At 39.5% G+C, this 16,028-nt stretch overlaps 1 pseudogene; it reads right to left on the reverse strand.

The window, feature by feature from the left end:
• Positions 1-4,759: 4,759 nt before the first annotated feature.
• LOC131328325 (putative receptor protein kinase ZmPK1) lies at positions 4,760-13,463 on the reverse strand (annotated as a pseudogene).
• Between the last annotated feature and the right edge of the window lie 2,565 nt (positions 13,464-16,028).

Here is a 16,028-nt window from a genome sequence, read left to right on the forward strand (position 1 = left end):
AGCTGACTTGTTGTTATGAATGGGGGCTATTCTGTGGCGGCCATACTTGTCAAGGCCTGCCACCTTCATTAGACCAACCCCCTCATCATATAGGTGGGCCTCAGCATGGTTAGTAGAGGCCTTGAATGGTCTACGGTCGGCCCATATTACCTCCACGTCGTCTTGATTCCAAAAAATAAGAAATTGGTGAAGGGTTGAGGGGACCGCTAGACAGGAATGAATCCAATCTCTCCCCAGTAGAACATTGAAGGAAGAGTGTGAATTGACAACAAAGAAAGGTGTTGTTAAGGTCTTGGACCCTATCGTTAAGTTCATGATCAAAATACCTTGGCATGCTGTCTCCTTCCCAGTGAAGTCAGTCAAGGTGGCGTTGCATGAAACCAGGTCTTGATCAGTCTTCCCGAGCCTCTGCATCATGGCCTTAGGAATGAGATTGGCTGCTGAACCATTGTCTACCAGGATACGGTTCACTGGCATCCCATCAAGGCAACCAGCAATGTACAAGGGCTTGATGTGTATGTTCATCGTGGGACTCGGCCTCTCAAAGATCACGCTAGCCACACGATCTTCGTTCTTCTCTTCAGTCTCGTCTTTCAGCACGATCACTGAAGGCCCATTCAGTCCTACAGAGAATGACTCATTTAAAATCTCCGCTGTCTGCCCCATCTCTACAACATCTCCCTCCATGGCTGTTGGAGTGTTGTCCTTGGCTTCCAGATCTGCTGGTAAGAACACGACCATGTTGCATTGCATGTTATGACCCTGTCCAAGCACAAACACCTTAGCCTGTGGATTCAATTTTAACTTGCCCCCCGAGTCTGGCCTCCATTTCAAGGGCTGTCTTTTGGAGCAAAGAGATTTGTCTTGGTGGAGGCTGAATCCTAGTCTCCTTAAGAGTTTTTTCCAAGAGAGGTTGTTTCTTGGATACAACGGCTTGCTTCGTAGGCAGCTGGGTAACAGCCTCTTTGTATGTCTTTCCCGAAGGTGCTTGCTTATTAGGTAAAGTCTTTGGAGGAGGCTCGATGATAGCCTCTTCCACAGTCCTTTCCAAGGGCTTGTATACTCTTTTGGCCTTAGGTTTTTCAACCCCAGGCTCTTCTACCTTCGTTTCCTTTTTGGGGTCGTCTTCAATCATTGGGTCGTCCAATGGACCTGTCTCTTCCTCAGCCCTTCTAGCTGCCTGCCTGAATCGTTGACGGCGCCTCTTTTGAGATCTGGACAACGATGGAGGTTTAGATGGAAATTTTGGATGTTCAACCCTATGCCACTCATCTGGAGGAGTGACTGGAGGTCTCACAACTCTTGGCTTGTCTTTGGAAGGAGCAGAAATCCTTAGATTGCCCAGCTCATCTCCAATTTCAACCAACCCTGGCTGAATTCGGTTGAACACAGATTCCGGTACAACCTTTCTTCCTTTAGACCTGCGCGGCTCCTTAAGACTTGGCTCAGCCCTTCCCACAATAATGCTTTTCAGGACTGGCTTGCTAGGACTGGCATGATGTCCACACTCTGTACACACCATCATGGAACAAATTGGTTTCTCTGGTTTCTTCACTCCTGACGGTCTGGACCACCAAGAGTTCAGCTTTTCGAACCTTCTAACCCGCTCAGTCCTGACGTCACCCTCATCATAATAAAGATCCCAATACCTGCCTGGGCTGGACTTATAGACTGCTCTGGAAGGGGCTCCCAAACTTATCTTCTGCCTAGGAACAGTCCTAGGCATGTCCCTCATGTTGACGGAGACCATATTTGTACTCAGCCCTGAAGGAAAGGGATTGCCATCCACCCCCATGGGCTGCTTGTCTTTCTCAGGGAATTTGAACTCTCCCCGCTCAATTTTGTCCTGGATATCATTTCTAAATACTATGCAGTTATTAGTAGTATGACTCCAAGAATTGTGATACTTATAATACTCTTTGCTCTTCAGTTCTTCCGGAGTTGATGATTTGAACTCTCCCCATGGGCTACTTGATGATTTCAGCCACTGCCACGTCTGGGTCTGCCTCTGCTTCCACTACAGCAACCTTGTAATTAGGGTCGCAGTAATACGTCCCTTTGGATGCCGTCTTCTTGTCCTGCTCTTCTGTCAAGAACTTTTCATAATGAGAAGCCCTAGAAGATAATTCGAACAGGTCTCTAAACTTCGTTCCATAAAACTTCTTCTTCATTTCAAAGCCCATGCCGTTTAATGCTATACGCACGTATTCGGCCTCAGGAAGGACTATCTTGCATTTGAATTGAGCAGTTTTGAAACGTAAGAGGTAGGACTCCACAGACTCTAGATGGGTTTGACGATAGCGTGACAGGTCTGCCAACGTCACTTCTGGTTCTACCCTGTAGAACTGCTGGTGGAACATCTCATCCAACTGTGCCCAGGTCTGAACCGAGTTAGGTGGCAAGTTGATGTACCAAGTAAAGGTTGTCCCAGTAAGAGAATTGGGAAAAAGCCTCAACTTCAGTGCATCAATGGTTCCAGCCTCTCCACATTGAACTTGAAACCTGGCAATGTGCCCCACCGTTGACTGCATGCTCTCACCATTGAAGGTCTGAAATTCTTGGACTCTATAACCCTTTGGGAAAGGTGTATTGTCCACCTCCTCGGTATGAGGCTTCCTATACATTGGCCTTCCCAAAGGTCTGAAACCAGGTCCTAACTGCTCTTGGAGCAGGTTCAAGACTTGATCCCTTCCCATGACTATGTCTGGCTCAGGAGGCGGCTGTGGGTGCGCCTCTTGTGCCTGCTGGTTCTGGGCTGGACTTGCCCCCGAGTATCAGAGCTTTGAGGAGTTTGTGTAACTCTTTTGTCCTTTCCAGAGCCCTGGCCTCCTTGCAAAGGCCTTCTGTCCGTTTTGTCAGACTTGTCAAGCTTGTTCTGGTCCTCGACCAAAATAAACCTTTGATCGTTATTCGGAGGCGTCGAAGCTCCTCCAATCACAACTCCCTTCTCTTTTTGCCCCTCGGGTACAGGGCTATTAGACGAAGTGGCATGGTAAAATGTCTGAGGAGGGGGAGGAACCCCCAATAAGCCAGCTTGGTCATGACCGTTGCCAAAGACACCAAACTGTGGAAAGCCCTGCTGCTGAGGAGCGAGCGGTAGCCTCTCTGTAAGCGTAGCAACCATCTTGTTGACTGCTATGGTCAGAGGTTCCAAGGACTGAGTGAACGATTGCGAGATCGACTGCGTAACGTTGTTTAAGATCTCACGTCCTGCCATGAACATATAATTTTTGACGCTGTCGGTAGCGTCGCTAAGATCTTGGGCGCTGATCTGAGGACCAGCTTCCTTGAGTAATGGCACGTCGACTGCCACTCCCTCAGGACTCTGTGGTGGATCCGGGATGGGTGGATCCGGTTCCAGGATGGGTGGATCCGGTTGTTGCTGCGGCTTCCTGACCATGATAAAACCCTTAGACGATTAGGGTCCCACTGGGCGTGCCAAAAGATGTTTCCCACTTTTCCGCCGGGTAGGCGTGAGCGGAAAATCCAATGGCGTATACAGTGTGAGTGCGGGCGTGCCAAGACTTGTCGTCGTCCAACGTATAGAAGGCGTGAGTGCGCCTCGATCTGACTTCGTATGTAATGCGACTGCGTGTGACCCAAAGGGTGAGGCCACAAAGAGGTTCGTGGTTTTCCCACAACGATAGTGGACTTATAATTTCCCAACTGTGTGAGAAAAAGTAGAGAACATCATAGAATAACTTTATTATATCGTAATAATAAAGTTGGGGATACAAGAGAGAGATGAATAACTTTATTATGTAGTAATAATAAAGTTGGGGTACAAGAGAGATAGAAATGAGAGAGAAATGAGATAGTTGCTTCACTGGGAAGACTTTGGTTTTTTAAGCGCTGGACTTGATTGGTGTGTGAACCCTTTTTTCTTCTTGTCTTCTAGTATTTATAGGCCAAGGGTCTTCGATTTTCTGCATGTAAAGGGCTTGTTGTCCTCTTCTCATGGCGCCATGTGTCTTTTGCAACTTCCCCTTCATGAGATCATGGGGTAATGGGTAGTTATTGGAAGTTACAAAAAATCATAGGCAAATAGTGCACTAGTCCAGATCTGGGCCGAGTTTCCCGCCTTCGCCACGAGCTGACATGTGTCCCGCGTAGGCCTCAGATGTTGCCACGTGTGCCAAGTAACTACCCATTAACATATTTAGTGGGATCATGGGTAGTTATTGGAGGTAAATAACAATTACCCATGTGTTTATTTGATCATGGGCAATTAATGGGATAATGGGCCTATTCACCAGGCAACAACTTCTTTCTTTCTTTCCACTTTTCATGGGCCACTTGGGTAATGGGCCATTTAATTAAATTAAATGGCCTACTAACATATTTAGCACATATCAACATTTAGGCCAGCCGAATTCTTTTACAAATTGGCCCAAAACCTCCAAACTCGAGCCCGAACCAAATTAAAATTAATTGGGCCCAGACAACGTGGGTTTGGCACAATAATTTTAACCCAATTCATCTCTATTTTTTGGCCCAATTTAATTAAAAGATAATTAAATAGCCTTTCAACGCTTGCCCAAGACTGGGTGCCAAAAACGGGTGTAAACAATAGGTTAACAACAACCTATATAAATATGTTCAATTTCCAACTTTGAGTTTTCTTATTCTATTGACACATAGGAATGAAAGCAAAAGTTTCAATTCATTATTTAATGGCTAGAGCATATTAGAATGATGCATACATATGGTAAAGGCTAGACTTAGAATGATGCATAAACTGAAAGTCTAAAACCTAAAGTCAAAACTTTTCCTTAGTTTTCAAGCCAATGTAATGGGGAAGAAGCCTCTCTATAACTTGTCTCATGGTTGGTCTTGCATCTTTGTCTTCCTCTAAACATTCTAATGCCACTTGAACCAATATCTCCATCTTCCTTAAATCACATTTCCCCTTCATCACTGGATCAATGATCTCTTCACGCCACAGTTCATTCTCTCCATTTCCATTCATTTTCTCCCTCACCCACTTCACCAGCCCTCTCTGTTCCATCTCCCTTGTATTTCCAAACCCCTGACCACCCGTTGTAATCGGGCTCTTTCCCATGACCATTTCCATCAACACTACTCCATAGCTATAAACATCGACTTTGGATGAAATCGGGAGGTTGGAAATCCACTCGGGCGCCATGTAACCTCTCGTCCCCCTCACACTCGAATTCTTTCCACCGCCCCCTCTGTTTACCAACTTGGAGAGGCCGAAATCCGCTACCTTGGGTTGGAAATTAGAGTCCAAGAGAATGTTTTGAGGCTTCACATCGCAATGGAGAACCCATTTCGAACACTCTTCGTGCAGATAAGATAGTCCTTTCGCAGAGCCAACCGCAATATCAAACCTCTTCTCCCAATTAAGTGTGCCAGAAATAAGATTCTCTGCTAACGATCTGCGCTCCATATACTCGTAAACCTTGCCTATGATTTCCTTCAAGGTAGTATCCCCAAATCTCAATCAAGTTCATGTGGCTAACCCTTCGAATTGTGCTTACCTCCGCTAATAATTCTGCTTCCCCATGATTAGTCTCGTTGAGTCTCTTGATTGCTGCAACTCTATGATTGGATAAAACGCCTTTGTACACAACCCCACTGCCTCCTCTTCCGATTTCTTCCCTAAAAGTTCCGGTCGCTTTCTTCAATTCGTCATAAGTGAATTTCCTAAACCCGCTCGCAACTTGAAGGTAACCTTGTGTGTTATCACTTGAACTTTGTTGAGTTTTGTACAACAACAACCATACGAAACAAATACAAATTATTTCTACTCCGCCAAATGCAGAGGCGAACCAAACCATTAACTGCAACTACGTCCTGTTTTGTTTTGGTGTTTTGTAACCAAACCATAAACAAATACAAAAATTGAAAACACTTCTACTTTGGAAAATTTAACCCCCACGCAAGGAGCAGTTTGAATCAGACTTTTACCAAATACTAATGTGAAAGAATCACTTTTCGGCTTGTGAACCTCGATTCGATTTGGTTCGCGTTTCATTGACTTTACGCAATAGCCGATCTAATTTTTGTACACTATTCATACAATGGATAACAAAAAGTGTGTGAGTTGCGGATGTACTCATTCAACAAAACAACGTAAAGTTTGTGTCTTTAGTTATCTACTCCTTCTGTTTCAAAATGAGTAATTTTTTTGGGACTTTGTGTCATTTTAAAATGCTTATATCTTTCGATTTATGAAGTTTTATGTTATTTTGACAACTTTGTTTAATAAAACTAATTAAAATCTATCAAACAATATCCATATAGCATATTTTTTAACACTCATATTAAAAGATATAAACAATTGAAAATGATACTCTTTTCCAAAAAGGTCCCTCATTTTGAAACGGAGGAAGTATTACTTTTCTTAAATGTTTTTCATGCGTTGTGTATTTGTTTTTTTTTACCTTTATCCTCAACCGTAACTAGTGCCCTTTGAAGCATTGATGAGTAGGCGACTACTTAGGGCTTATTGAAATTTTTTTTTTTAAAATAGAGGCCCGACTTAGGCATTTATATTGACGTTAGCTTTATCCAATGGTATTTGAGAAATGCGTAGCAGAGCAAAATGTAATTTACCTCCCAGTAGTTTGGGCTTTTAGTACATCAGCTTCCTGACTTTTGGAAATGACCAATTTACTCCTCGTGATTTTGGACTCAAGGTCATTGGCTAGAGTCTCAGCGACAATCATCTTATCCAATTCTTGTATAAAAATTCAGTCTATACCTAATCTACCCCTCCCAGACAACCATTCTAAGGTCTGAGGAGCTGTGACATGGTAGAAATTCGGGCATGATTCCAACCACTAGATACTAATTTTGAGTTATGATTTGAGTTATGATCGGTATTAGTGTAATAGAAAAAAGGAATATTCGAGCTCCCATGAAAGGTGTGAGAGTTTCTTTGTGTTTTTTTTTTCTTTTTTCCCCCTTTCTCGAGTTTCGATAAACGTAATGATGGTGGTCCTTTGATGAAGCAAGGCAGAGGCACTAATGATGATTCCATTAGATCAGTTGGATTGACGTACTATTAGTGCGTGGTCTTGCCCTACGGAAGTGAAAGTGGTCATCGAATATATTTGCTGCGAAGTTGATCGATTAGGATTTGTGATTCATTTTATTCATAGATCGGCGAATGTAATTGCATACACTTAGACAATTTCATGTTAGCGAGGTTTTGGTATTCGTACTTAGAAAACTAGACCTCCTTATTTTGGGTATTGGATACTTTGTGTAACAATAATTGTCTTCTTTGATATACTACTATGCTCCTTTTTTTATCAATAAAATTTCTTACCATGTTAACCAAAAAAAAATAAAAATCCAAACAATATGATTTTTTACATCAATTTTTTCAAGACTTATAAAATGAACGACTCAGTTCGCCAAGTGAGACCATGGTAAATTTTATTCCTTATCCCATGAGGGTAATATGAAAGGATTTGGATTCCATAAATTTACATATATATGATGGCATCTATTTTACGGGTTCGGCTCCAGTGCAGTATGTTAATGTCCATTTTGGTCCATTGAATGGCTGAGATCAACTCTATTGCATCCAAAGGTCCACAGCATGCCATGTCGTGTTCCCACATTTACCTCTCAAAAGAAACGGAGAATGGTTAGCGGAAAGTCCTACCAAAATTAACGGAACTCTGCAAAACCAAACCAAACTTCACTCCAGTTCAGATTGAAAAGAACACCCACTCCAGCTAAACTAATTAAAAAATCAATCTTTTTGTTACCATAAAACTTCAATTGTCAAAGAGAAAAGTTTGTCCAGTTCAAGAACTCTTTTTTCTCTTTTTCCATACGTCCAGCTAAGCACTTAATTTTAATTTTTTAGATTGTTCATATATTAAAAATATGGCAAAAAAAATTAAGTGCTCCAATTTTTAATCCGTTTGAATCGGTGTGAAGATTTTATTTATCTGATTATTTTATTCTAAAAAGTTATAATTAAATTTTATCTCTTGGGCTCTTATAATTAAGAATTTGCTCATGTTTTGGGACCCTGTGTAGCAAATACTTAATTTAATAAGCCCTACAAATAAAAATTAATTTTGACATTTTAGGATAAAATAATCAAAAAAATAAAATCTCTACACCGGTTCAAACGAATTGAAAATTTGAGTACTTAATTTTTTTAGACTGTTTACATTATTAAAAATATATAGTTAAAAAATTAAGTGCTCCAATTTTCAATTAGATTGACCCGGTGCGAAAATTTTATTTTCTGACCATTTTATGTTAGAGAATATGATTTTAAGGGTACTCACAAAAAACAGTAGAGAATATGATTTTAGACTGTTCAGAATATGATTTTAAGGGTACCCGCAAGAAATCAGCCAAAAAAAAAGACCAGGAAGGACTTGATTTGAGCAGTTTTTAATTAAACCGTTCAATAAGAAACTGCTCAGATGAAGCTCTTTCTGGTCTTTTTTTTTTTTTTTTGTTGATTTCTCGCGAGTATCTTTAAAATCACGTTCTAATCACATTGAGCGGCTCGGATCATTAAAATTTGATAGAAAACTATAAGATTTTTTTTTAGATTTTTTTATAGGTGTCCCTAAAACCGTCCTGTTGTAAGAATATGTGCCGAATAATCGCAAAAGCGTTGAAAATATGAACCCACTTTTGCATTAACGAGGGTAAGTGCCTCTCGTTTAATAAATAAATTAAAAAAAAAGGTGGGGGGTAAGTGCCAAGTAAAATGTGAGGCAACATGTGGAGTGGGGTTTGGTTTGGATTTTGCAAACTTTCCGTTTACCCATTCTCCGTTTCTTTGGAGAGCCAGATGTGAAAGTATGACATGGCATGCTGTGGACCTTTGGATGCAATAGAGTTGATCCCAGCCATTCAATGGACCAAAATGGACATTAACATACTGGACTAGAGCCGAACCCCTATTTCACAATTTTTTTTATTTTTTATATGGTTGCAACTTTATTTTACAGATTCTGCTTTCTAGATTTGTTTTCAAGAAAAATAATTAACTTTTCCATTTGACAGTATTCGGAAGTGATTTTCAGAGAAAAAAGGAGTCATTAAAGATATTCCAAGAGAAAACGCTGCATCTTCTACCTTTGAAAATTTAGCCCCCACGCAAGGGGCAGTATGAATAGGAATTTTACCAAACACTAATGTGAGAGAACCACTGTTCTATTCCGCTTGTGAACCCCCGATTTGATTTGATTCGGGCTTCATTGACTATACGCAAACATCAATGTAACTTTTGTACACAATTCATTCAATAGATAATGAAATTTGGCGCAAACTGCAATGTACTCATTCAACACAGTAAGGAATTGAAACAATGTAAACTTTGTGTGTCTTGAGTCATCAATTAGTACTTTTCTTGAATGTTTTTCGTGCATTGTGTGCTTGTTCGTTGTTGACCTTTATCGTTAATAAGAACAAGTGCCCCCCGAGGGGTTGATGAGAAGCTGACCGCTAAGGGCTCATTGAATTTTTTTTCTTTCCAAAATAGAGGCCCGATGAGCCGGAAAATGAGGGTTTTTCGTCACCCTCACCGGCCCTCTTTGTGTATTTTTTTGGGTAATCTAAACCGTACATCTTGTAGGGCATGTAAAATAATGTATTTATGCAAAAAAATCAACTTGTCCGGACATCGATAAGTATGTCAAAAGTTGAGTTTTTAGATGAAAAAATAAACGGCTGTAGACAGTTTAACTTAAAAAACAGTTGACAGATCCAGGCTATTTATTTTTTTGTCTAGAAATTAACTTTTGACATACTTATCAGGGAAAATTTCAAAATACCCTCCAACCTTTACTCTAAATTTCAATTTGACTCCCAAACTTTCAAAAAAAATAATTTTACTCCCAACGTTATCTTCGTTAATCAAAATGACCTCTTTCGTCCAAATGACTAATGGATTCGTTAAAGGCTCCGTTAAATAGCATCCCGATTGAATTTCGATGATCCGAGCCGCTCAATATGTTCAAAACGTGATTTTAAGAGTACTATCAAAAAATCAAAAAAAAAAAAAAGACCAGGAAGGGCTTGAGTTGAGCATTTTTCATTGAATAGTTCAATAAAAAATTATTCGGATGAAACCCTTTCCGGTCATTTTTTTTGCTAATTTCAAGTTGATACCCTTAAAATCATGTTTTGAACGCATTGAATGGCTTGGATCATTGAAATTCGATCGGAAAAGGGGAGGTGCGGAACGAAGCAAAATCCGGACACCTAACTTAAACAAAATCCAGATCGGTCCGCACCTCCCATTTTCCGATCGAATTTCAATGATCCAAGCCGTTCGATGTGTTCAAAATGTGATTTTAAGGATACTCATGAGAAATCAGCAAAAAAAATAACCGGAAAGGGCTTCATACGAACAGTTTTTTATTGAACTGTTCAATAAAAAATTGCTTCGATGAAGCCATTCTCAGTCATTTTTTTGCTGATTTATTGCGTGTACCATAAAAATCATGTTCTGATCATATTGAGCAGTTTGAATCAACGAAATTCAATTGGGACGCTATTTAACGAAGCCTTTAACCGTTAGTCATTTGGACGGAAGGGGACGTTTTGATTAACGAAAGATAATGTTGGGAGTAAAATTGATTTTTTTGAAAGTTTGAGAGTCTAATTGAAATTTAGAGTAAAGCTTGTGGGGTATTTTGAATTTTTTCCTACCTATAAATATCCTGACAAGCTGATTTTTTGAATAGATAAATTATTTTACAAGCCCTATAAAATGCACGGTTTGAATTACCCAATAAATGCATGAAGGGGCCCACGGAGGTGCTGGTGGAAACCCTCATCTGTCCGGCTCATTCCGACAGAATTTAATCTCATCTATATATTGACGTTTGATTTATCCGAGAAGAAATTAAATAGGTGATGAGCACCCAATATTATAGATATTTGGTGCGACTAGTCCCGTTTTATGTTGTTTTTAACTTTCATTTATCTAGCTTTTATTCGATATTGCACGCAAGGTATATTTTTAGTGTTTTCAAGTAAACCGTGCAAATAAGGCATGTTTTGACGCCATGGATGGCTCAAGTGCTTCCAAGTATCCGAAGACCCTGTACTCGGCCCCTTAAAATTTGTCTTAGTATGAAAAAATGACTTTGTGAAAAAGTATCGATTTTCAAGATTAAAAATGGCAATAATTGATCCTTGAATTTTTCTAAGGGTAACTATAAAGTTGCAAGGTTTTATTTGAAGAGTAAGGTCATGTTTTGAGTCATTTTCTCTTGCGAAAAATGTGCAATTTTCCATTTTACACTAAAAGTGAGGGGCTGACATTTTGATTTATTTGGAATCTTGAAATTCTGGTAATGCCATTATTTTCAAATAGGGGTACTTTCTTATTTTCATTAAATAAATTAAAGTAAAGAAAAGGTAAAATAAATGTTTAAAATATAGTCTTTACTTAAATTTAGAGAATGATAAAATGTAGTCTTTACTTAAGTTTAGAGAATGAAAATACCTTTTCTTTATTTTAATGTATTTAATAAAAATAAGATGCTGAGGAGCTATGAAGTTGCTGGGAGCTGTCTGATAAAGCTGAAGGCATAACTAGAGATAACCTCCCTGTATCGATACAACCTTAATCTGTATCGATACGCATTAGCTTCGTGGGAAGACAGAGAATGATGTATCGATACGGATTAAGGCCGTGTCATACGGGAGCACTATGGGAAAAAATAGCCATTTCAACTTAGCTGTGTGGTATCGATACTTTCCATAATTAGTATCGATACTACGGGCTTTCGACTAGATATTTGTTACTTTTTCAACCTTCCATTTATGAAATAGTTGCTACTTTTGGTATGTTTTTAGGATATTTTGTAGAGAGAGATTTGTTTGTATAAATAGATTGGAAGTCTTTCTCTCTCACATATGTAATTTTAGGCTTAAGTTTCTAATTTTCTCTCTAAATTTTTCCATTGTTAGTCTTTCAAGTTTTTCAAATTATTTCCTTTAGAACTCAAGTAAATATTTGTCTTATGTTAATTTCTCGTTTATTAATGTTGTAGCTATGCTTTGAATCTTTGCATAAATCAAGTTTATTTTCATTTTTTTCGATTAAATCTTTTGCTCCACTTTCTTACCATGTCTAGTCTTTTAGCTATGTGTGAGTAGTCGATATGGCTTGGCCATGGGGGAATAACACCTTGTGATTTAGGTTAATTTTGCTCTTCTCAACTTAAGACTTGAGGTTTGGTTTGTAAATGTGCGTAGTTTGCCCTTTTATGTAACAAAATTTACCGATATTAATCTTCGGTGATCATGAGCTTCCTCACATGGTTTCGAGAGCTATGTCTCGATTCGTGTTTGCCAAAAGAACCAAAGAACTTGCTCGCTTTTCAAACTATGCTTTTAGTTCATGACCTTGATATTTAGTTTGAATTTAAGTCTCGGCGCTGTTAATCTCCGGTGATCATGTGCTTGCACACATGGCTTCCAGAGCGATGTCACGCCTTGTGTTTAGCTTGTTATTCAAACTCTATATCAAGTCTAACCATTTTCATAGCTAAATCTTCCAGTTGATAGCTTATGCCGTGCGATTCAACCGTGTTTTCGTTGAGAATCGTTAAATGACTTAAGTTATGGGCGTTAATAACTCCATTGCCTTGCCGCCTTTAATTCTTAGTCCAAACTCATTTTCTAGTCTTTTTCATAAGGGTATTTCTCACCTTTCAAAGGAAAACTAAAAGTTGGCCGCCTAAGCGCAACAAACCTTTATATCTACAATCCGAACAAGCTATATTCGAGCTCCCTGTGGATCGACTCGGACTTCCTTGCTATACTATGCAAATCTTTAGTTGTAGTCCGGTTAATAAATAATTGAATTTCACGGCCGTTTGGTAAACTTCAACGACTACCGAATGGGCCCATCAAAATTTGGCGTTGTTACCGAGGAATTCTTAATATAGCTTATTTGGAGGTTCGACAAACCACTGTAAGTACTACGTTTATTTTTCCTTTGTGTAATTTGAACTCGATTTAGCGGATACCTCTAACCGAGCCACCAATTCGACTTGAGTTGTAACAAAGCTAGATTGAGCATCAATTGCGTTTTTACTGCATTTTATCTATATAACGTGGTGGTGGCATAACCCTACGGAACTGTTTTAAGAAGAGAGGTGGCGGCATAGCCCTTCTAGCCTGTTTACTTTATGTCTTATCTATCTAATAGAATGGCGGCAACAAATTGGGAAACACCCCACAAGACTTTGCGAGAGTACCTTTGTCCCAATCAAATTATCACACCCCACAAGACTTTGCGGGATTACCTTTGTCCCAATCAAATTTTCACATCCTCTTACATAGCCACTCATGACACCAATATTTTTAAAAGTCGTATGACCATTACCAATTGGTTTGATCTCAAGAATCAAATTGAAACTTTTGCCGAAAGAGTGAATGAGTCGTTTTATGCATGTTGGGGAAGATACAAAAACTTGCTCAATGCGGTCCCGCATCACGGCTATAAAAAATTTCAAATTGCTAACTATTTTTATGATGGACTTTCTCGAAAGAGTCAACGATTTTTAGACATGATGTGCAATGGAAAACTTTTTGAAAAAGAACCCGCTCAAGCCTTAGATTTCTTTGATCGTTTGACCACAATTTTACAATCTCGGGTTTATGCTCAACATTGTCAAGAGTCCAACTCAAATGTCATGGAAGAGGAAATTGAGCCACATAGCTTTGTTGAAAATGTTAGTTTAGATTGTGACAGCTTCTCAGAGTCTGAATGAAATGATGAGCCTATATATTGATGAAACTGAGGTCCAGAGTTCTCCTATTATGGATCCCCCTCTTTGTGATGATCTGGGGGAGAAATGTCTCACCGCTAAAGTTGTCTCTTCTAATCTCTCATATCTTGATCCTTCCCTGGAGGAATTACTCCTTGCTCATGAGATGAACATGCTTGATGCAACGGGCGTCTACTATGAAGATCCGTTGGCAAAACCTCTCACCGCTAAGGAAATGGATGCCGAAGTGGGTTACTTGTATTCGTTGTTGGCTAAACAGGATGCTTATGAACCAATCTTTGATGAGTTGGAGCCCATGGAAGCTACAATTGTCCCTTCGAATTCTCTGTTCCTTGATCTTCTCACCGCTAAGGAAATGGATGGCGAGGTATATTCCTTCCACTCTTTGTTAGAAAAACAAGATTCATGTGGGGCCCCATCTTGAGAAGTTACCAATCATAGAACTAATTGATTTTCTTGGTGTTAAGGATGTTGACTTGGTTTACAATCCTCTTATAGTAGAATTTCTCAACAATTTGAAAATTGATTTTGTTTGGGCTATACACTTGGTGGAACTTAAATATTTAAAACGAATTCGGCAAATGCGCTACTCAAAGTATCTCTTTTTGTGACATGGTCGGATTCAATTTTTGAAGCAGAGTGTGGAGTGGAGTACTATGTTCATTTTATTTGCTCTCGTTGGCATAATAAATGATAGAAGCCCGAGTTAATTTGGCTGATCGTACATAAACTCTTTCTTTCTCTTTCTCTTTTCTTTTTCTCTTTAATTTGATGGTCTGGTATAGCCACGTGTTTCTCGCTTGGAAAATGGGGAGAAAAGTAGTACCGTGTAATCACGTGACGATTTGGTGGATTTAATTTTACTTGTTAGTTTTTGGGCCCGAATAACACGAGCCGGGCGGTTCTAATGTCATTTATCTATTAATAGGTAGTTCGAGCTTAAGTCTTTTGCAGGGTGTACGTGCTCCATACCAGCTTTGGTGGATTGGGTCTAAAATCAAAGTGAGTGAGGCATTTAGGAGACCTAAGCAAGGGTGCGGCTACGTGTCGCGGTTGTTAGTCCAATAAAACTTTGACCATAACCCTGTGTGACTAGCTATGGTTCCGTTGGAGGAGCCGAAGGAGTCAACCTTGGAAGCCGTTCGAATGACGAAAGAAGACGGTGACACAAAAGCCTCCAACTTGGTCGAGGTATAGGTGGGTTGACATTCCCCCAAAGGTACAATCTTTTGTTCTTTTCTCTCAATACTGTTGTTCTTCATGCTCTGACGACATAGCATCATTTAAGTTGGGGGGATGGATATATATGTTATATATATGTTCATGAGACTTGTCTCATTTTTCTGCTTTTGGAAAATTTTCAACTTTTTTGTGCAATCCTCCCTTGTTAGTAGTGATTTCGCATGCTAGATACTTTAATTATGTTCAATTGTGTCAATATGGCAAGAGTCGTGTATCCCGTCGAATTTGGTTATATGTTTGAATTCATGTCACATGCATATACATGAACATTGATGAACAAGTTTAGCCTAAAAGTCAAGTCAAGTGTTGTGTATCGCTAGAGTAAAGATTCGTTTTTTAAGCATCCCATGCTTTTTGTTCTCATTTTCCACATTTGCGTAAATAATATTTTTTGTTCATACTTAAGTAGTGTATATATCTCTTGTGCATCTTATTGGCCGGAGTTGTTAGCGTACTTAGGAAATGATTCAAGGCATTTTTGTGTGATTAAACCACATAAGAGTCACCTCGTCCTTATTTTGAACCATAGTTCGAGTCTCTTCCGTTATGCAAACCTAGGTAACCGGATGTTCGAAGGGTTGCGTGTCTACAGTTTTCAATGTTTCAAGGAGATTTAGGGGTGGTGTGAATGTGATAGAAGTGATTGGGATGCAAAAAGGCGAAAAATTGGTACATGATTCCTTATCTCTCCTCTCCCACTACAAAAGCTAAAGCACCAAATTTTCACCTCCCTCTCCAAAGCTCTCAAATTAGCCCATCAATCTCTCTTACTACAAATCTCACCTCAAATGACCCTATTCCTCAAAGAAAGATCAAAAAAATGCTATGAAAGAGCAAAATCATATTCGAAAAAGGGTTGAATACTATGATGAGAGACTTGGTGTGACATTCGGGCTAGCTTACATTCCGAATGAGAAAGAGTCCAATGAGGAGGGGGAGCTCGATGCTCAATACCATGAGGAGCCGGATGAGGATGACGACTATGTGTGTTGGAGTCGGTGGTAATAGTTTTTGTATGACTTATCT

The sequence above is a fragment of the Rhododendron vialii genome, chromosome 6a (genome assembly GCF_030253575.1).
Source record: "Rhododendron vialii isolate Sample 1 chromosome 6a, ASM3025357v1".
Taxonomy (NCBI): Eukaryota; Viridiplantae; Streptophyta; class Magnoliopsida; order Ericales; family Ericaceae; genus Rhododendron; species Rhododendron vialii.